The following is a 20973-nucleotide window of genomic DNA, read 5'->3' as shown; positions in this document are numbered from 1 at the left end:
TTGGAACTCAAAAATTCAATTAATGTAACAAAAAAATACAGTTGAGAGCTTCAACAACAGACTAGATCAAGCAGACTAGATCAAGATTGAAGACAGGTCTTTTGAAATAATCCAATCAGAGGGGGAAAAAAGAAACAATATAAAAAAATGAAGAAACTTACAAGACTTATGAGACACCATTAAATGAACAAATATTCACATTATAGGAATGTTACGGGGAGAATAAATGGAGAAAAAAAGCACAGAAAACCTATTTAACAAAATTACAGCTGAAAACGTCCCAAGTCTTGGGAGGGACATAGATATCCAGATCTGAGAAGCTCAAAGATTCCCAATAAAACTCAACTAAAAATTATCCTCTTTGAGGCATATTATAGTCAAAGACAAAGAGAGAATTCTAAAAGCTACAAGAGAGAAACATCAATTCACAAATAAGGAAATTTCCATTAGACTATCAGCAGATTTCTCAGCAGAAACCTTTCAAGCTAGGAGAGAATGGGATAATATATTCAACGTATTAAAAGAAAAAAAAAACTGTCAGCCAAGAATACTGTATCTATAAAAGCTGTCTTTCAGTAATGAAGGAGAAATCAAAAACTTCCCTGACAAGCAAAAACTGAGGAAATTCTTCACCACCTGACTGGCCTTACAAGGAATGTTTAAGGGAATGCTATAGCTAGAAACAAAGAGACAATAATTACTATCATTAAAACACATGAAATTATAAAACCCACCAGTATAGGTAAATCTATCATACTTAGAATAGCCCAGTGCTGTAATGGTGCTATGTAAATCTTTCAGTCCTCTAGTTTGATATTTAAAAATCAAAAAGGTCAAAAACATCAACTACAAAAGATAAAGATGTAAATTAAGGCAACTAAAATACAAATTGTAGGGGGAGAGGAGAAACTCTAGAGTATTTTTATATAACCAAACTTAAGTTGTTAGCAGCTTAAAATAGTGTATTATATCACAAGGCACAGTAGCTCATACCTGTAATCGCAGCACTTTGGGAGGCTGAGGCAGGAGGATCACTTGGGCCCAGGAGTTCAAGAACAGCCATGGTGGCATGGACCCATAGTCCCAGCTACTCAGGAGGCTGAAACAGGAGGATCGCTTGAACCCTAGGAGATCAACCTGAGCAAAAGGGCAAGACCTTGTCTCAAAAAAAAAAAAAAAAAATGTACTGTAACTACAAGACTCTTTATGTTAGACCCATGGTAACTACAAAGAAAAAAATTACAGCAGATACACAGATGAGAAAGAGAAAGAAACCTTAACACCAAAAAACCCACCAAACCACAGATGTAAACAAAAAGAGAAGAACAAAAGTCTACAAAACAACCAGGAAACAATTAATAAAATGGTGGGAGTAAGTCTTTTTCTACCAATAATAACCTTGAATGTAAACAGATTAATTCTACAGCTAAAAGATATAAAGTGGTTGAATTGATTTTTTTAAAACAGACCCATCTATATGCTGCCTACAAGAGACTCCCCTCACTGCTAAAGACAAACAGACTGAAAGTGAAGACACGGAAAAAGATATTCCATGCAAACATAAACCAAAAACAAACAGGAACAGCCATATTGATATCAGACAAAATAGACTTTAAGTCAAAAACTGTAAAAAGAGCAAAAGAAGGTCATTATAAAATAATAAAGGAAGCAATTCATTAAGAGGATATAACAACTATAAATATATATGCACCCAATATCACAGCATCCAAATATATAAAGCAAAGATTATTAGATCTAAAGCAAGAGATAGCCTACCACACAAAAATAGTAGGGAACTTCAGGGTTCCACCTTCAGCAGTGAACACAGATCATCTAGACAGAAAATCAGCAACAACAAAAAATTGAACTTATACCACAGACCAAATAAACCTAACAGACATTTACAAAACATTCCATCCAACATCTACAAAATACACCTTCTTTTCAACTGTACATGGAACGTTCTTCAGGATAGAGCATATGTTAGGCCACAAAACAAATCTTAAACTTAACAAGATAGAGATCATATCAAGTATTTCTTCAGACCATAATAGAAGTCAATGACAAGGAAAACTAGAAGTCAACAAGAAGAAAAATTTCAGAAGTCTTAAAAGTACATGGAAATTTAACAACATGATCCTAAATAACCAATGGGTTAATAAATAAATGAAAAGGAAAATTTTAAAATTCCCTGAGATCCAAGGTGGGAGGATCACTTAAGGCCAGGAGTTTGAGACCAGCCTAGGCAATATAGTGAGACATTGTCTCTATAAGCAATTTTAAAAAAATAGTTGAGCATGGTAGCACATGGGAGGCTGAGGCAGGAGGATCACTTGAGCCCAGGAGTTCAAGGTTACAGAGAGTTATGATTGTGCCACTGCACTCCAGCCTGGGCAACAGAGCAAAACCCTGTCTGTAAAAAATAAAAACAAATTATAATAATTAAAATTCCTTAAGACAAACGAGAATAGAAACACATCATTCCAAAACCTATGGCACACAGCAAAAGCAGTTCTAAGAGGGAAGTTCATAGTGATAAAACTGTACATCAAAAAAGAAGAAATATTTCTAATAAATGACCTGCCATGAACATCTAGGAACTAGAGAAATAAGAACAAACTAAACCCAAGATTGGTAGATGGAAGGAATAAAGCTTACAACAGAAATAAAATAGAGTGTGAAAAAAAGGACCAATTTAAAAGATCAGTGAAACAAAAAGTTAGTTTCTTTGAAAAGATAAACCATATCAACAAACCTTTAGCTAGGCTAAGAATAAAAGAGGATAGACACAAATATATAAAATTAGAAATGAAAAAGGAGACATTACAAATAATATCACAGAAATATAAATGATCATGAGACTATTATGAACACATATACAACAAAAAATTTGTAAACAAAAAAGAAATGAATACATTCCTGGATATAACCTATCAAGATTAAATTATGAAGAATAGGAAATTTTAACAGACCAATAACAGGTAAGAAAATTGAATCAGTAATAAAAAGTCTTCCAAGAAAAAAATAAATAAATTTTTTAAAAAGCCCAGGACCTGATGGCTTCACTGCTGAATTCCACCAAATATTTAAGGAAGAACTAATACCAATTCTGCTCAAAATATTCCAGAAAATTGAAGAGAGGGGAAAACTTGCAAACTAATTTTATGAGGCCAGCATTACTCTGATTCCAAAACCAGAAAAGAACACAACAAAAAAGAAAACTATAGGCCAATACCTCTGAGGAACATAGATGCAAAAATTCTCAACAAGATACTAGCAAACTAAATTGAAAGGCACATTTAAAAGATCATTATGATCAAGTGGGATTCATCCCAGGAACATGAGGATGGTTCAACATATGCAAATCCATATATGTGATATACCACATTAACAAAAAAATGCAACAAAATGATCATTTCAATAAACACAGAGCATTTGAAAATCCAACATTCCTTTATGATAAACACTCTTAGTAAATTAGGTATAGAAGATATATATATACCTTGAAACAATAAATACCATATATGACAGATCTATAGTTAACATCATACCAAATGGGGAAAAGATAAAAGCTTTGCCTCTAACATCAGGAAAAATAAGGATGCCCATTTTCACCACTCCTATTCCACATGAGACTGGAAGTCCTAGGCAATGCAATTGGGCAAGAGAAAGAAATAAAAGGCAATCTCTATGGAGTCTAAAAGATAATGCTTGAAATCTAAGGTCCTTTTTAGTATCAGTGACAAGGCAACACTGGATGTAGGGCTTCCCCTGAGATGACATCTCCCAAACTAAGATCAAGAAAAGCAATGCCTCCAACTCCCCAGAGCATCAGAGAAGGCCACGTGAGTAGGTCAAATCTTCATCCCCACCTGGCAGTAAAAGGTGGCCCTTCCCCTCCTTTGTGTCAAAGGAAGCACAGTAAAGCCTAAATGTCTACCACCACCCATACCCAGGAGTAGTAAAACATCCTTCTTCATCCTTTTGGGTGGCAATAGAGGCTGAGAGGGGAATTTGGACTTCCACTCCTCCTGACACTTTCTTAGGTGACAAAGTGTCAGAGGAAGCTTGAAAAGACAGGAGATTTAAATAAGATCCTGAATACCCAAAATGTCCAGGATACAACTTAAATTCACTTGTCATACCAAGAACCAGGAAAATAACTTGAATGAAAAAAACCAGTAAACAGACACCAATATCAAGATGACACGCACACGGGAATTACATGATGAGGGTTTTTTTATTTGTTAATTAATTTTATTTATTTATTTATTTATTTAAGACAAAGTCTCATTCTGTCGCCAGGCTGGAGTGCAGTGGCACGATCTCAGCTCACTGCAACCTCTGCCTCCCGGGTTCAAGCGATTCTCCTGCCTCCGCCTCCTGAGTAGCTAGGACTACAGGCACCCACCACCACCACACCCAGCTAATTTTTTTTTTTTTTTGTATTTTTAGAAGAGACAGGGTTTCACTGTGTTAGCCAGGATGGTGTCAATCTCCTGACCTCATCATCTGCCTGCCTCAGTCTCCCTAAGTGTTGGGATTACAGGCATGAGCCACTGTGCCCAGCCAATTAATTTTATTTTTTAATTGACAAATAATTGCACATATTCATGGGGTACACAGTGATGTTTCAATACATATAATGTGATCATATTCAAGTAAATAACATACCCATCAAATGTTTATCATTTTTCTGTGTTAATAATATTCAATATCTTGATGAAGATTCTAAAGTAGCCATCATAAAAATGCTTCAACAAGGAATTGGAAACATACTGGACACAAATTTTTTTTAATTAGAAAGCCTTGGCAAAGAAATAGAAATATGAAAAACAAATGGAAATATTAGAACTAAAGCATACAATAACCAAAACAAAGACAAAAACTCACTGAATAGGTTCCACAATAGAATGGGGAAGACAGAGGAAGGAATCCGTGAACTGAAAGAGAGAACAATACAATCTAAACCACAGAGAAAAAAAATATAGACTGAAAAACAAATGAACAGAGCCTCAGGGACCTGTGGGATTATAATAAAAGATGTAACATTTATGTCATGAGAGTCCTGGGAAAAGAAGAGAAAAAGGGAGGGACTGAAAAAGTACTCAAAGAAATAATACCTGAAATTTCTCAAATTTGGCAAAGAAACACAAACTTATAGATACAAGAAGCTGAGCAAATGGTAAATAGGATAACCTCAAAGACATTCACATCAAAGATACATCATAATGAAACTCCTGAGAACCACGAACAAAGAAAAATCTTGAAAGAAATAAGAGATAATCGGCTGGGCACGGTGGCTCATGCCTGTAATCCCAGCACTTTGGGAGGCCAAGGCGGGTGGATCACCTGAGGTCGGGAGTTCGAGACCAGCCTGACCAACATGGAGCAACTCCGTCTCTACTAAAAATACAAAATTACCCGGGCATGGTGGCGCATGCCTGTAATCCCAGCTACTTGGGAGGCTGAGGCAGGAGAATCACTTGAGGTGGAGGTTGCGGTAAGCCGAGATCATGTAATTGCACTCCAGCCTGGGAAATAAGAGCAAAACTCCATCTCAAAAAAAAAAAAAAAAAAAGAGAGATAATCAACACCTTACCCATGTGAAAGAAGCAATTCAAATGACAGCAGATTGCTCATGAGAAACCATGGAAGCCAGAAGGAAATGGCAGAAAATTTTTCAAATTCTGAAAGAAAAGAACTGTCAATGAAGACATCCTTCAGAAATGAAGGAGGTGATCAAGACCCTCTTGGATTCAAAAAAAACTAAGAAAATTTGGCACCAGAAGACCTATCCTAAAAGAATGTTTAAGGAAGCTCTTGAAATGGAAAGGAAATGATAAAAGAAGGAATCTTGAAACATCAGGAATGAAAACAGAACAATAAGAAGGGTAAAAAAAAAAAATGGGCAAATACAAGAAATCAGGCTTTAGGAAAACATTTTACAAAACATGTATTTTTTTCAGGCCCTTGCAATGGTTACCATCAACAGATGTATGGATAATGAGTACTTGGGAAATCACTAATTCTTTTTAGGTTGTTTGAAAAAGCTAATTTAGAAGGGGTTTATTTAGGTTTTGTAAAGAAAAAATGTCTTTCTGATTACTTTGTTTGCTTTTCAAAATATCATCATCCTTATTTATGAGTCAAATTTTCCACAGAGAGCATTACATACTCATAAAAACTTGAATTGTATTCCCGAGCTTATTCCAAATACAGTTTCCAGATTTAGCAAATAAAAAATACAGGAGGCCCAGTTAAATTTAAATATTGCATGGGACATAATTATAATAAAACATATGGTTTATCTGAAAATCAAATGTAAGTGGGCATCACTTAATCCTACAGGATTTCCTATCATCACTGTTGGACAATAAATAAAAGTCCATCTTCAGAAATGCCTCATTGCCATGATCCTATGGTTTGAATGTATGTGCCTCCCCACCAAAAATTCATATATTGGAATCTAAGATCCAAAGAGGTGGGGTCTTTAGAAGGTGATTCAGTCATGAGGTTTCCTCCCTCAAGAATGGATCTGTTCCCTTATAAAAGGGCTCCAGGGCTGGGCACAGTGGCTCATGCCTGTAATCTCAGCCAAGGGGCTGGGAGGCTGAGGCAGGAGGATTGCTTGAGCCCAGGAGTTTGAGACCAGCCTTGGCAACATAGTGAGACCCCATATCCACACAAAAAAATTTATTTTTAATTATCCTGGTGTGGAGGTACATGGCTGTAGTACCAGCTCCTCAGGGGGGTGGAGGTGGTGGGGATCACTTCAGCCTGGGAACTCAAGGCTGCAGTGAGCTGTGACTGCACCACTGCACTCCAGCCTGGGTGACAGAGTGAGACTCTGTCTCCAGAAAAAAAAATGGGGGGGGCTGCTCCAGTGAACTAGTTAAGTGCCCTTCCTCCCCCTCTGCCATGTGAGGACACAGAAACGAGGTACCATCGTAGAAGTACCTTGCCCTCACCAGACACTGAACCGGCCAGTGCCTTGATCTTGAACTCCCCAGCCTCCAGGACTATGAAAAATAGCTTTCTGTGATTTTTAATTACCCAGTCTCAGGGACTGTGTTACAGCAGCAGGAATGGACTAAGACACACAGATTAGGATATTGTGGGGGCTTTTTTAAAGTTTTAACTCAGAAGGGTAAAATTTACCTGCTCCTAGTGGCCTTAAGAAGTAGAAGGCTTTAGAGCTACTCAGGCAGAGATCAGCTACGGGTCTCTACACAAGAAGGACCCGCCACCCCCACCCCAGCACACCTCCCTACCCTGGCTGTTGACCTGTACTTGTTCACTGATCACCTCTGCCGGCTCCTTCAGGCATGAAGATGACAAACCTGTACTCATACCCTTCCCACAAATGTTTGTTGCTAGGCATGTCTAAGATTACAGGCCTCTGGTGAGAGATTGGGGTGGGGTCACCACTCAGCTCGGAAGGGAGGGAAAGGCTTCCCGGCAGAAGCAGCATCTGAAGTGGGGCATCCAAGAGAGAGGAAGGGCCCTGCACAGCTGTGCAACCAGCAGGCCGTGTGGTCAGGGGAAGTGCACAGCTCTCCATGCTGGGGCCAGGAGACAGGGCACAGGGCTGGGTGGCCACAGCGACGGGTTGGGAAGGCGAGGGCCAGTGGATTGGCAACCCTTCTCAGGAAGCTTCTCAAGTCTCTCCCCAAGTCCTCCATCCTGCTGTTACCTGGCTACTGGGACATCAAATGTGGTTTGCACACTGGAATTCCGATTGGGTTTTATAAGCCGTGAAATGTGAGCTCTCAGCGCAGCACGACCTCTCCCGCCTGGGCCCCTCGGTCCTCTAGAGCCGCCCTGGAGCCCAGGGCTCACCACAGCTTGGCTCAGAGCTCAACTGCGCCTTCTAACGCAGTGTGGATATCCCATTTGGGATTTCAAATCCATAAATGCACATTTTCCAAAAACCCCTTCCCAGGGATGCTGGATGGCCAGACTCCCAGGTACAAGACCTGCAGGGAAAGCAGCCTGGGAGAGCCACAGGCAGCCCGGGGGGTGTGCAGATGGCAGGGTCTCTGCAATGGGCTCCCCAGAGGCTATTTTAGTCCACAAAATGAATTCATTTTTGTTGAAAAACATCATTCACTCATTCCTTCACTGATCAGCATCAATAAAGCACCTACTATAGGAAGGTTCTGAGAGGGACAAGGATGCACAGCAAACGAACAGGCTGCCTCGTTCCAAACCCAGGCCGCTTGCTTCTGTTGAAAGCATCCGTTACTCTTCTAATCCACTCTTAGTTCCTCAATGAACAGGCTCCTCTTCCGCTCAGAAGGCATAGGGCACGGCATGAGACAGGCTCTGGGCTTGGTCCTGGCACCGCCAGGGCCAGGGGGCCATCACAGCCAGCTGTGTCTCCTCACCTCCCCAAGCCTCAGTGTCCACGGTGAAAGTCGAGACTGAGCTAGACTCCACTGGCTGCTCAGGGTCTGAAGGTCAAAGCCGGAGTCAGCCCTCGCTGTTGCTGCTGTTCTGACATTCACCGACCCTCAGGTTGAAGTCTCAGAAGGGCCATGAGTCCCTGGCGCATGTAAGACAGGTAGGGGCTGACTCTGCCTTCTGTTCCTCTCCAGGGTGACTGTGCTTTCACATGGCTGTGATGGAACCAGGAGACATGATATGCAGAAGACTGGTCCCTGAAGAACAGAGACTGAAAACAGTGGAAGAAGGAGGGTGATGATCGCTGCATGCCTCCTACCTCCACAGGCAGAGGTGAAAGAAGAGGAACCTGAAACTGAGCATTAGAATATGGGACCCAGGAGACCCCGGTCAAAAGCACAGCATTCAGAGATCCAACAGTGGGAATACATTGGAACTCAGGTTTCCAACTGATAATCTAATCTTCAGGGGACCCACCTTGTGTGTAAAGTTCTCTTTCCTGTAGGAAACAATCAAAGAATAGCTTAAATACCTGAGGCCTTGATTCCGTTGGGCCTGTAACATCTCCTGACCTCCACCGACAGAAGCTGGAGCACCTGAGGGTCACAGAATGCTTCCCTCCTAATTTTTTTAAATGTACATGAAAGTGAGTCACACAGGAAAAGCCTGCTGGGATTGTCCAGGCCATGCACTGTGTGGAAGAGGCAACTGCATGATAGAAATCCTGCATTTCTGCAATGCCAAGAGACATGGGGTCCACATTTTACCACCTCTGATGCCAGGGTGCGTCACACCAGTGATGGCAGTGTCAGCTGTGATTGGCACAGTCAATGATGTCATTTATCAACACTGGTATCCTGGATGCAGTGAAGCGTGGGCCAGACATGATGCTCCGCGTCTGAGCTGCATTGCGTCATTTATCCCTCACAACATCCCACAAACGACATTGCATTGGCAGCCCCACTTTGCAGATGAGGAAACAGAAGCTCAGTCAGCTACACAACGCTCCCAAGGCCCCTCAGCTAGGGCATATTAGCACCAAAATCTTAGCCCCACTGGCTCTGAAGCCTCAAGCTCTAACTAGGATGCCATAGCACCACCCTCATTCAGGGTCCTCGGTGTGGCAGGGAGCGGGAAGAGAGGTGGAGGAGCCACGACAGCCAGTGCTCACTGAGCATCTCTCAAAAGACAGGCATCGTAAGGTGCCTGCCTGCTGGCCCATCCAGCTGTCCTAACAACCCTACCAGGCGAGCACTGTGTTATGCTCCCCATATTGAAATGAAATTAAGAAAACAATCCCATTTACAATAGCGCTAAAAGGAATAAAATACTTAGAAATAAATTTAACAAAAAAGAGCAAGACATGCACCCCCAAAACTATAAAACATTACTGAAAGAAATTAAAGAAGACCTAAATAAATTGGAAGATATCTTGGGATAATGAATTATTAGACTTAATATTGTTAAGATGGAAATATTCCCCCAATACTCAATGGATTCAACACAATTACTATAAAAACCCCAGCTGCCTTTTTTTGAAGAAATTGACAAGCTGATCCTAAAATTCATATGGAAATGTAAGAAACTCAAAATAGCCAAAATGATCTTGAAAAACAACGAACTTGTAGTACTCATACTTCATGATTTCAAAACTTATTACAAAACAACAGTAATCAAGACAGTGTTGTATTGCTATAAGGTTAGAAAAACATCAATAGAATTGAGAGTCCAAAATAAAACCTTTTACTAATGGTCAATTGATTTTCTTTTTTTTTGAAATGGAGTGTCCCTCTGTCGCCCAGGCTGGAGTGCAGTAGTGCACTCCTGGCTCACTACAACCTCCATCTCCTGGGTTCAAGCAATTCTCCTGCCTCAGCCTCCCGAGTAGCTGGGATTACAGGCACCCACCACCATCCCCGGCTAATTTGTACTTTTAGTAGAGACGGGGTTTCACCATGTTGGCCAGGCTGGTCTCATACTCCTGACCTCAGGTGATCCACCTGGCTCGGCCTCCCAAAGTGCTGGGATTACAGGCTTGAGCCACCACACCCAGCCATGGTCAACTGATTTTTGACAAGGGTGCCAAGACAACTCAATGGGGGAAAGAATAGACTATTCAACAAAAATAGTTGCTGGGATGACTGGATATCTACATACAAAAGAATGAAGTTAGGCCCCCTACCTTACACCGTATGTACACATTAACTCAGAGTGGATCAAAGACATAAAATGTAACAACTAAGAGACTATAATTCTTGGAAGAAAGCATGGGAGTAAACCTTCATGATCTCGGATCGAGCAATGGATTCTTAGCTCTGACATCAAAAGCACAAGTGAAAATGAAAAATAGACAAATTGGACTTCAAAATTAAATGCTTTTGTGCTTCAAAGAACATCATGAAGAAAGTTAAAAGAAAACCTACAGAATAGGAGAAAATATTTGCAAATCAAATATCTGATAAGAGAATCGTATCCAAAATATATAAAGACCTCTTCTAAGTAACAATAAAAAGACAACTCAATTTTAAAATGTGCAAAGGATCTAAACATACGTTTCTCAAAGGACATATGCAAACAGCCAAAGAGCACATGAAAAGATGTGTGGTAGTATCACTCAGTAGGGAAATGCAAATCAAAACCACAGTGAGATACCAATCCATCCCCACTAGGGGGACTAAAATCAAAAAGACAGACAATAACAAGTGTTAGCAAGAATGTAGGGCAATCAAAACCCTTGTGCACTGACAGTGGGAATGTAAAATAGTTCAGCCACTGAGAAAACCAGTTCAGCAGTTTCTCAAAAATTAAACATTGAGTTAATATATGACCCTGCAATTCCATTCCAAGGTATATACTGAAGAAAACTGAAAACATGTATCTATATAAAACTTTGTACCCAAATGTTCATAGCAGCCTTATTTGCAATAGCCAAAAAACAGAAACAACCCAAATGTCCACGGACAGATAAATGGATAAACACAATGTAGTGCATCCATAGAGTAGAATACTATCTGGCCATGAAAAGAAAGGAAATTCTGACACATGCTACAACATAGGCGAACCTTAAAAATATCATGCTGAGTGAAAGAAGCCACTCACAAAAGGCCACATATTATATGATTCCATTTACATAAGTATAAATGGGATAGGTAAATCCATAAACAGTGAAAGCAAATTAGTTGTAGCCAGGGCCTGGCAGGGACAGAACTGGGGAGTGAGTGCAAATAGGTATGAAGTTTTTTGTAGGGGGTGATGGAAATGTTCTGGAATTAGGCAGTGATGATCAACGCACAACTTTGTAGATATGCTAAAAACTGTTACACTTTAAAGCACCATACTTTAAAATGGTGAACTTTATGGTGTGTGATTATATCTCCACAAAGGCATGTAATTCGCTGCTGCCGATGGCATGGCCTTGCTCAAGAACTCTGGAGGAGGTCCAGGCATGGTGGCTCACACCTGTAATCCCAGCGCTTTGGGAGGCCGAGGCAGGAAGATCACTTGAGGCCAGGAGTTAGAGACGAGCCCGAACAACATAGTAAGACCCTGTCTCTACTAAAAACAAAAAAATTAAAAATTAGCCAGATGTGGTGGTGAGCACCTACAGTCCTACTTTCCGGGAAGCTGAAGCAGGAGGATCGTTTGAGCCCAGAAGTTCAAGGCTGCAGTGAGCTATGATTGTGCCACTGCATTCCAGCCTGGGTGGTAGAGTAAGACCCTGACTCAAAAAAAAAAAAAAAAACCTCTGGGGGTGGGAGGTGCTGTACTGTGGCTTGGTCTTGTCCAAGACTCCTCAAAATATTTGTGTGTCTCCTTTACACCAGGGCAGTACTCACGTAGTGGACATTGATCCTTTTGAGGAATGGCTAGCAAAACCAAGACTGCCTTGATCCCCACAGCTGTCGCTTGTCCACTGACTCAAGTCCCATCACAGTCCTCCCTGTCCCACCAGCCCACCCCTGACAGTGTAACTGGAGCAGTATTTCTAAAATACAGATTGGGCCGCATTACTTCCTTTCTTGAAACCCTCCAGCTGTTCCCCATAACCAGTCCTAGTTAAATGGCCTCATATTAGAATCCACTGAGAAGGTTTCTAAAACTATTGAGGCTCAAGCTCAACTCCCAGAAATTCCGATTTTACGGCTGTGGTCAGCAGGTAAGAGGCTCCCGGGGATGTCCACATCCTAGTTCACAGAAGCTGTGAATATGCTGTGCTAACTGGGGCTGCCGATGGAATTAGTGTGGCTATTCAGTTGCCCTTAAGAGAGGGAGATCATCCTGGATGATCTGGTTGGCCCAGTGTCATCACAGGGTCCTAAAAAGTGTAGGAGGGCAGCAGAGTGGAGGTCAGAGTGATGTGGTGTGGGGAGGACCCCCAGCCAGGACTTTGTTGCTGGCTGTGAAGATGGGAGGAGGGGGCTACAAGGCAAAAATGTGGGCAGACTCTAGAAGTTGGAGAAGGCAAAGAAATGGAATCTCCCTGGCGTTTCCAGAAAACACACAGCTCTGCCCACATCTTGATTTTGGCCCAGTGAAGCTCGTGTGGGGCTTCTGACCTATAGAACTGTAAGATAACAAATCTGTCTTGTTTTAAGCCACAAAGCTTGTGTCATCTGTTAGTAACAATAGGAAACTAACACACAGTTGATCCAGACAATGCCCAGGCATCGGGAGCTTTTTAACACACCTCAGTCACTGGTGCAGCCAGAATTAAGAACCACTGACCAACGGTAATATTCCTCAGCTTTCAGCATCCACAAACACAGACTTCTCATTTTAAATAGACATTTTTAATGATCACCCATTTTTATAAATAAGACGTTTTTTCATTATCGTCAACTACCTCACTTTCATTTCTGAGAGGGATGAAGGGATGACCTTTTTGCACCCTTCACCAAAGCATCTGTGTCTGGTTCAGTGATGGCTAAGTCCAGCTAAAGAACAGGTCTCACTTCCAGGCAGTTTCTTTGCTTATCCTTTTTTATTCCTTTTTTAAACTAAATCAGAAAATTTTAGCCTACTATTACAGGTTTTCTGAAATGACACCCATCTGTGAGACGTTCTGAACATTTGGATCAAATGTGGATGCTAAACCTTTGGAGCTGTCCCTGAGGATGACCTACAGCATCATTAGACACCATACTGGCCCCCCTCGCAGCCTGGGAGACTGGGACAGAGCGGATCGGGGGAATGGCAGCAGATGGATTCCTTGTTCACTCTTTGTAGCATTTCACTCTAGCAAATATTTTCTTCATGTTCTGTAGCCGCATTTGGACATGATTTTTAAAATATGCCAGTAACATCAATTTCTCCAACAAAAGGCAGTGGGTTGGAAAGAGCCCTTGTAAGAAATCCTGGTACTAGCCAGGCATGGTAGCTCACACCTTAATCCCAGCACTTTGGGAGGCTAAGGCAGGTGGATCACTTGAGGCCAGGAGTTTGATACCAGCCTGGCCAACATGGTGAAACCTCATCTCTACTAAAAATACAAAAATTGGCCAGGCGTGGTGGCTCACATCTGTAATCCCAGCTACTCAGGAGGCTGAGTATCACTTGAATCCGGGAGGCAGAGGCTGCAGTGAGCTGAGATTGCGCCACTGCACTCCAACCTGGGTGACAGAGTGAGACCCTGTCTCAAAAAAAAAAAATTCCTGTAACCTGACATCACCACCAATTGTGGTCTCTCGCCTTGAAGCAGAAGATTCACACCACTCCAGGTACTGGATCCATCAACGAGGAACGCCCCAGGAACAAGCCACATGGCTGTAACTGCTTATTTGATTGTTTGACTGAAACTTGAACTCAGAAATGACCTACACTTAACAAGGTTGAGGTGCTAGAGTTTTCCAAGCATGGAGGAGGGATTCCAGAGGCATAGGGAGATGGGAACATTGGACTGGGTTTAACATGTGTGACCCGCACACCTCTCTCTCAACTACACACTGCAAGAAGGCTCCCAAGCACTCTTGCTTTCACTTGGGCACTGAGAAATGCCTGGGAGCACCTGCCTCCCTGAGAAGCTTTGCGACTGCTCTCTTTGGCAGGCAGGTGCGATGGTGGGGACGCTGCCACTGAGCCGGGCTCTCTGATTTCAATGGGGATGACAGGGTTCCAGAGGAGCAGAGGCCAAATGCCAGGACTTGACCAGCAAAGACCAGGGGACCGTGTCTGCCAAGGAAGGTAGCAGACACACGCTGGGGATCAAAACACCTTGGTCCGCAGGGCTCTTTGCCAGTGGCTAATTGAACATGGTATCCCTAGGAATACAAGAGGACTGATTGATGGAAAAAAGCAGAAAACCTTAGGCCTGGGAGCCAAAAATCTGACTTGAGTCACAACTGTGGATAGCAACAGCCTCTCTCCCAGTTCCCAGACCTAGCTCAATTCACAGGCCAAGATTCTTGAAAGGAAGGCTGGGTCCCCTGAGGAAGAAGCCTGCAACACTGCTTCAAGCACATGACACGCCTCCTCCTCCAGCCTGCAGATCATTCCCCAGTGCTCTGCCGGAATCCGGGAGCACGCCTTCCTTGCCAGCTGGCACAGGGCTGATGAGCCTGTTGGTGGGCGACTCTAGAGGGACACTGGCAAGAGGAAGGGGTTTCTCTCCCTAGTTCCACTGTGCTTTCCTTCCTTCTGACTCCCTAGGCACTCGCGGCTATGTGGGACACCAGTGGAGCTTACCTCCAGCAGGTTTCAGCAGCACCCAATATGGAGCATCCTGGCTGAGTTCTGCGGCTGTCCCAGGTGGCTTCCCAAAAAGTTCAGCTGCCCCACAGGCAGCCGCCCAGCATTCCCCGGGAGCCCAGCCTGCTCCAGCTTCCCAGCAAGTCCAAAAGCATCCCCTGCAAGCAGCTATCCCGCAAATTTCTTTGGCATCCCAGCAAGTAATTTCCTGCCCACAGCTTTACCCTACCAAATATGAAGCCCTGGCCCAGGGCAACCCAGTGAACTTCTCCACCCTGGACTAGGCTGCTTTCAATTATTCGTTCTGCCCATGAGAGTGGCTGCGGGACACAGGTCTGGAGTTCCTGAGCATTTCTGTGCACTGTCATCTCACAGAGCAGCTACTGAACATGTGTGAATGCCCAGTTAGAAAGGGCACCTCCCCTAGGTTTGCTTCAGTCTCCCCCACTCCCGACCATTCAGACCTAGTATTTCTGCACTATGACTCCTATGTGGCCCCAGCAGGTCTTACCATCAATGACACCGCCCACTAGGTTCTGTACTTCAGGGCACCTAGCTCCCGGCAGTCCCAGGGAAAAGCTTCCCCACACGGAACTGGAACGTGTGAGACACATCCCTGGATACAAGGGACCAAGCTCAGGATGCCCCAAGACGTGCTGGGACTGTCCCACCAACCACTCTCTCCTCAGGGTGGCCTGGGCCCAGAAACAATCCTGACATCCATCCAGGCCACAGCACTGAGCTGCACACACAGCCCTTCAGTCATTCCCAGGTCTTACGCAACAAACTTCAGCCAAATGGACTGAGAGCTCTTCCCTGTATCCTATTGCCTCCACACCCCACCCCTACCTCCAATGATGGCAGACCCCAGTTCTGTTCTCAGCCACTCCACATAATAAACAAAAACCCCCAAGTTAAAGGTAGCCTAATGAGGCAGGCAGTTCCCTTAGAAGTTTGAGTTGGAAGCCAGACAAATCCACCCAGTCACATGAGGCCAGCAACATCCATGAAAAAAGGTAAACCGTCCCTGTGAGCCACAAAAAGACCCTGGCTAAGGTCCCCTTAGCCGAAGCTAGGTCATGTCCATGCCCCATCCATCCAATCAGGGAGAAGGGAATGGGGGCTCAGGCCACGTGGGTTTCCGTCAAGGGACTGGAAAGAGCATACTGGGGTGGCTCAGGAGTCCCCGGCAGCTGATAGAGGAGGACAGTGACATGACTTTGGCAAGGGCTCTGGGCAGGCTGGAATATGCCATGTAGCTCCTGCAAGCTTCCCACAGACCCAGCACCATGCATGAGCAGCACCCAATGTGGACGTGTGAACAGAAGTTCAACTTCTGGCTAAGGCCATCCCCACAAAGGCTGCTCTCAAGGCCATCCCCACAAAGGCTGCTCTCAGATCTCCTCTCTGGCATGTGCTGTTAAGTCAAACAAGGACAGTGCACATTCCCTGCACACCTAAGGTCCTCCTCCAGCCAGAACTTTCTAGTGCAGAGTGAGGTGGGGCCCTTGGCTGAAGGTTTCCTCACACTAGCTGCACTCGTAAGGAATGGGTCTCTGGTGAACATTCCGGTGCTGAATGAGGAGGTCTCTGTGGTAGAAGGCCTTCCCCTATACCTGCATTCATGAAGTCTTCCTTGGGTGGGAGTTTGCCGAGGGTGAGAGGCTGGACCTGCAACTTAAAGCTCTTCCAAACAGGCTGTACTGAATGGCTTTTATGCAGTGCAAGCCTGGGATTTGGCAGGAGGTTCCTTCCATTCATTGCACTCCGAGCAACGTTCTGGGTGATGCACATTCCAGGACTAAATCATCAAGTATTTTGAAAAGTCCATTCCATTCCCTCCTGCCAAAACCCCCCAAGTTAAAGGTGGTTAGGGTTAGGGTATGGTTCTCCGTTGAGAATTCTGCTGTGAGATGCATCAGAGCTCCATTAATTTATGTTATTTATGTTATTTGCTGCTTTTAGGATCCTCTCTTTGTCCTTGACCTTTAAGAGTTTGAGTAGTGTATGCCTTGGGGTAGTCTTATTTGGGTGGAATCTGTTTGGTGTTCTAGACCTTCCTGTGCCTGGATGTTTAACTCCTTCTCAAGCTTTGGGAAGTTCTCTGTTATTATTTCTTTGAATCTGTTTTCTACCCCTTGCCCTTGCTCAGCTCCCTCCTGAACACCCATGATTCTCAGATTTGGTCTTTTGAGGTAATTTTCTCTCTTGTAGGCGATCTTCATTCCTTCTCATTCTTTTTTCTCCTCTGTGTATTTTCAAAGAGACAGTCTTCAAGCTCACTGATTCTTTCCTCTGCTTGGTCCATTCTGCTGTTAAGAGCCTCTAATGAGTTCTTCAGTTCAGCAAACGTATTTCTCAGTTCCAAGATTTCTGTTTGATTATTTCCATCTTTGTTAAATTTCTCTCATAAATTTCAGAAGTGATTTTCTGTGTTCTTGGTGATCCCTGAGTCTCCGTAAAACTGCTATTTTGAATTCTTGGTCAGAGAGCTCACAAACTGTCTTCTCATTAGGGTCACTAGATTTTTGCTTTGTCCTTTTTGAAGAGGTCACAGTTCCTTGTTTGCTGTTGTTTCTTGTGAGTATACATCTGTCCTTACATTGAAGGATTATTTATTCCAGTTTTCTCTTTCTGGCTTGTTTTGGGTTTTATTGGATATTTTTGCTTAGCAAGTCTTTACCACTAGGTCACTGCCTCCTTTTCAGCTCCACATGGCACGTTAAGCCCAGGCTCACCTCAACTCCAGTACGTGATGGGAGCTTTGCCTGTCCTGAACTGGGAAGGTCCCAAAGGAATTATCCCAGCAGTGTGAGAAGGCTGGTGAGGGGTTTGTGCCCAAGGGAGCTGGGAAACATACCTCCTCCAGTGGCTGCTGCTGAACAGCCACTCTGATTTGGCGTCTCCTGTGGCTGTTACAGAGCAGTCTCTCCAGGGCTGGAGATGGTAGTTCCCCCTCCCCTTTGTCACGGCCTGTCCTCAGAGATTTCTCTTTTCAGGCAGTCATGCTGCTGCCTGTGGGTTAGTGCAAGGACAGGTCTCCTGCCAGGGATTCTAGCATGGTGGGAAAGCTGGTTGACCACCTCAGTCTCACTCTTCCCAGTGTAAAAACCGGTGAGTCGGTGATATGGTTTGGCTCTGTGTCCCCAGCCAAATCTCATCTTGAATTATAATCCCCATAATCCCCAGGTGTCGAAGAAGGGACCAGGTGGGAGATGATTGGATCATGGGGGTGGTTTCCCCATGCTGTCCTCATGATAGTGAGTTCTTATGAGATCTGATGGTTTTATAAGTGTTTGACAGTTCCTCCTTCACACACACACTCTCTCCTGCCACCTTGTGAAGAAGGCACCTGCTTCCCCTTCCACCATGATTGTAAGTTTCCTGAGGCCTCCCCAACCATGCAGAACTGTGAGTCAATTAAAGCTCTTTTCTTTACAAATTACCCAGTCTCAAGCAGTTCTTCACAGCAGTGTACTAATACTGTCAGGGAAAGATTCTCCACTCAATTGTTGCTAGGCAGAATCCAGGGAAGGGGCATCATGGATGCAGAAGTCTGGTTCTCCTACCATCTGCCTGGAGTTTTTTCACTTCTCTGTGGCCCCAGAATCTGTCTCATACTCTTATTTGAGTCCTGGGTTGTTGCTGGTGAAAATCTCACACTGTATATTTATTTCGGTTTTCTGTTGGGGGCGTGAAGCCAGCTTGATCCTATAGCGCCATTTTAAAGCTGAAAATCCTCCAGGGCTAAATCAGAGCAGACCTTTGGCAGAACACTTTCTGTGCATTTGTAAGGACTTTCTATAGTGTGAACTCCCCGATGCTGAATGAACTTAGCGATATGGCTACAGGTTTTCCAACCTTTACTGCATGAATGAGGCCTTTCTGTTGTGAACCTTCTGGCACCAAAGAAAGGTGAGTCCTTTGCTGAATGCTTTCCCACATCAGCTGCACTCACAAGGCTCAGCACCACAGTGGACTCTCCGATGTTCAACGCAGCTTGCAGCTGGAGCTGTGGCTAAGAAACTTCCCACACTCACGGCACTCATGAGACCTTTCTCCAGCACTGGGTTCCCCGTCCTCGGGTTCTCTGGTGCTGAACTGTGCATTTGCAGCTCATGGCCCCCTCAACATCATACTTTCCAGGTGAAAGATTCCCCCAACTTCGGTGCTCCTGTGTGGCTCCCCTCACCGTGATGGCCTGCTGCTGAAGAGGCCAGTGCTGGGTCCCATCCTTGCCTCACACTAAGGGCTTCCACGACGTGTGGACTCCACAGCTTTCCACAAGGCCCTGCCCTCGGCCCTCCTGCAGTGTTTCTCTCTGCTGTGCTGCTTCTGGGCTGGTTTAAACAGAAGCCAAAGCCTCTCCCACATGCCTCTCACGGGTATGCTTTCTGCCCGGGGTGTGCTCTCTGACACTCAACCAGGGGCAAAATGCTTTTCAAGACTGGGCATTTTCTCTTCACCTCTCCCCATGGAAATGACGATTATTCAGCTTGTGCTCACACACACTTCCCATCAGTCCTCCTCCTGCCCTCCATTCTCCTAATAGGCTTCTATCATAATATGGTTACTGTTCAGTGCTTATATTTTAGGACTCTATAAATACTATTCATAACTAAATTATATAATAGTATTACTGTGGTAACTTTTTCTTTCCTACCCGTTTTCCTTGGAGTTATGTTCCTTGGTTTCCTAGGTACTTGTCAATAATTCAATCTCAGCTCCTATGTAAACCCTCAATATGTTCAGAAGCAACAGGTGTCCTAACAGTTAAGCCATCTTCTCTGGAACCAGCACTAAACCCAACCTGGCTGCCTTCTATGCTGAGTGCACGGCTGCCATCCTGGAACCTCCTTTTGCTGTGCTCCTGGGGAGTCACCTTGCTCTTTGCATTGGATCTCCCATTGCCTTTATGCCATGCTTTCTCCTTTTGGAGTACATTCTCTAGTCCTTTTATTTAAAAGGGTATGTAAAGGCTGGGCGCGGTGGCTCCCACCTGCAATCCCAGCACTTTTGGAGGCCAAGGCGGGCAGATCGCTTGAGTCCAGGAATTCAACACCAGCCTGGCCAAGATGGCAAAACCCTGTCTTGACAAAAAAATCAGCCAGGCATGGTGGCACATGCCTGTGGTCCCAGCTACTTGGGAGGCTCAAGCAGGAGAATCACTTGAGCCTGGGAGGTCAAGGCTGCAGTGAGCAGTGTTCGTGCCACTGCACTCCAGCCTAGGTGACAGAGAGACCCTGTCTCAAAAAAATAATAAAAATAAATAAAACAGTGTGTGGAATATACATTTTTAAAGGCCTACAAGTCTTTTGGCATGACTTTTAATCTATCTGGAAACAAGCTTCCTTCAGAATTGGAGAAGGCCCACATTCCATGTTTCCTATGTGGCATCTGAGGACTGTGAAGTTATTGATTCCTAATATTCTGCATGTGTACTGTTCATTCCCTCCAGCCCTTCCCCGCTGTTCTGAAATCTCACACTCATGTGCCTGGATGTGCACACTGATAAGGAATGGAAGAAGGCAGGGTGCTTTCTCCTTCCATTGTGTTGGCACTAGGTGCGCTCAGCCCTTGTAATCTGGAAACTGACAGCCTTCATTCTCAGAATTATTTTATTTGCTTGGATGCACTGAAAGATGTGTAAGGGCATGTCCTGGGCCACGTTATGTGTGAGGGTATGTCCTGGGCCATGTTATGGATGGGTACCTTTAGGTCTTTCCTTTTAGGCTGGTGAGATTCCTCAAAGAAGCCTCATTCTGCTTTATTTCTTGCTAGAGAATACGACTGAGCTATGGATTTTAGATACTGAAGGCTGAAAGCGGCACACCTCCTCTGGTCTTTCACAGGTTTGAAGTAGGCACACTTGCCCAACTGTGT

The sequence above is a fragment of the Pongo pygmaeus genome, chromosome 11 (genome assembly GCF_028885625.2).
Source record: "Pongo pygmaeus isolate AG05252 chromosome 11, NHGRI_mPonPyg2-v2.0_pri, whole genome shotgun sequence".
Classification (NCBI taxonomy): domain Eukaryota; kingdom Metazoa; phylum Chordata; class Mammalia; order Primates; family Hominidae; genus Pongo; species Pongo pygmaeus.
Note: the sequence above shows the minus strand (reverse complement) of the source record.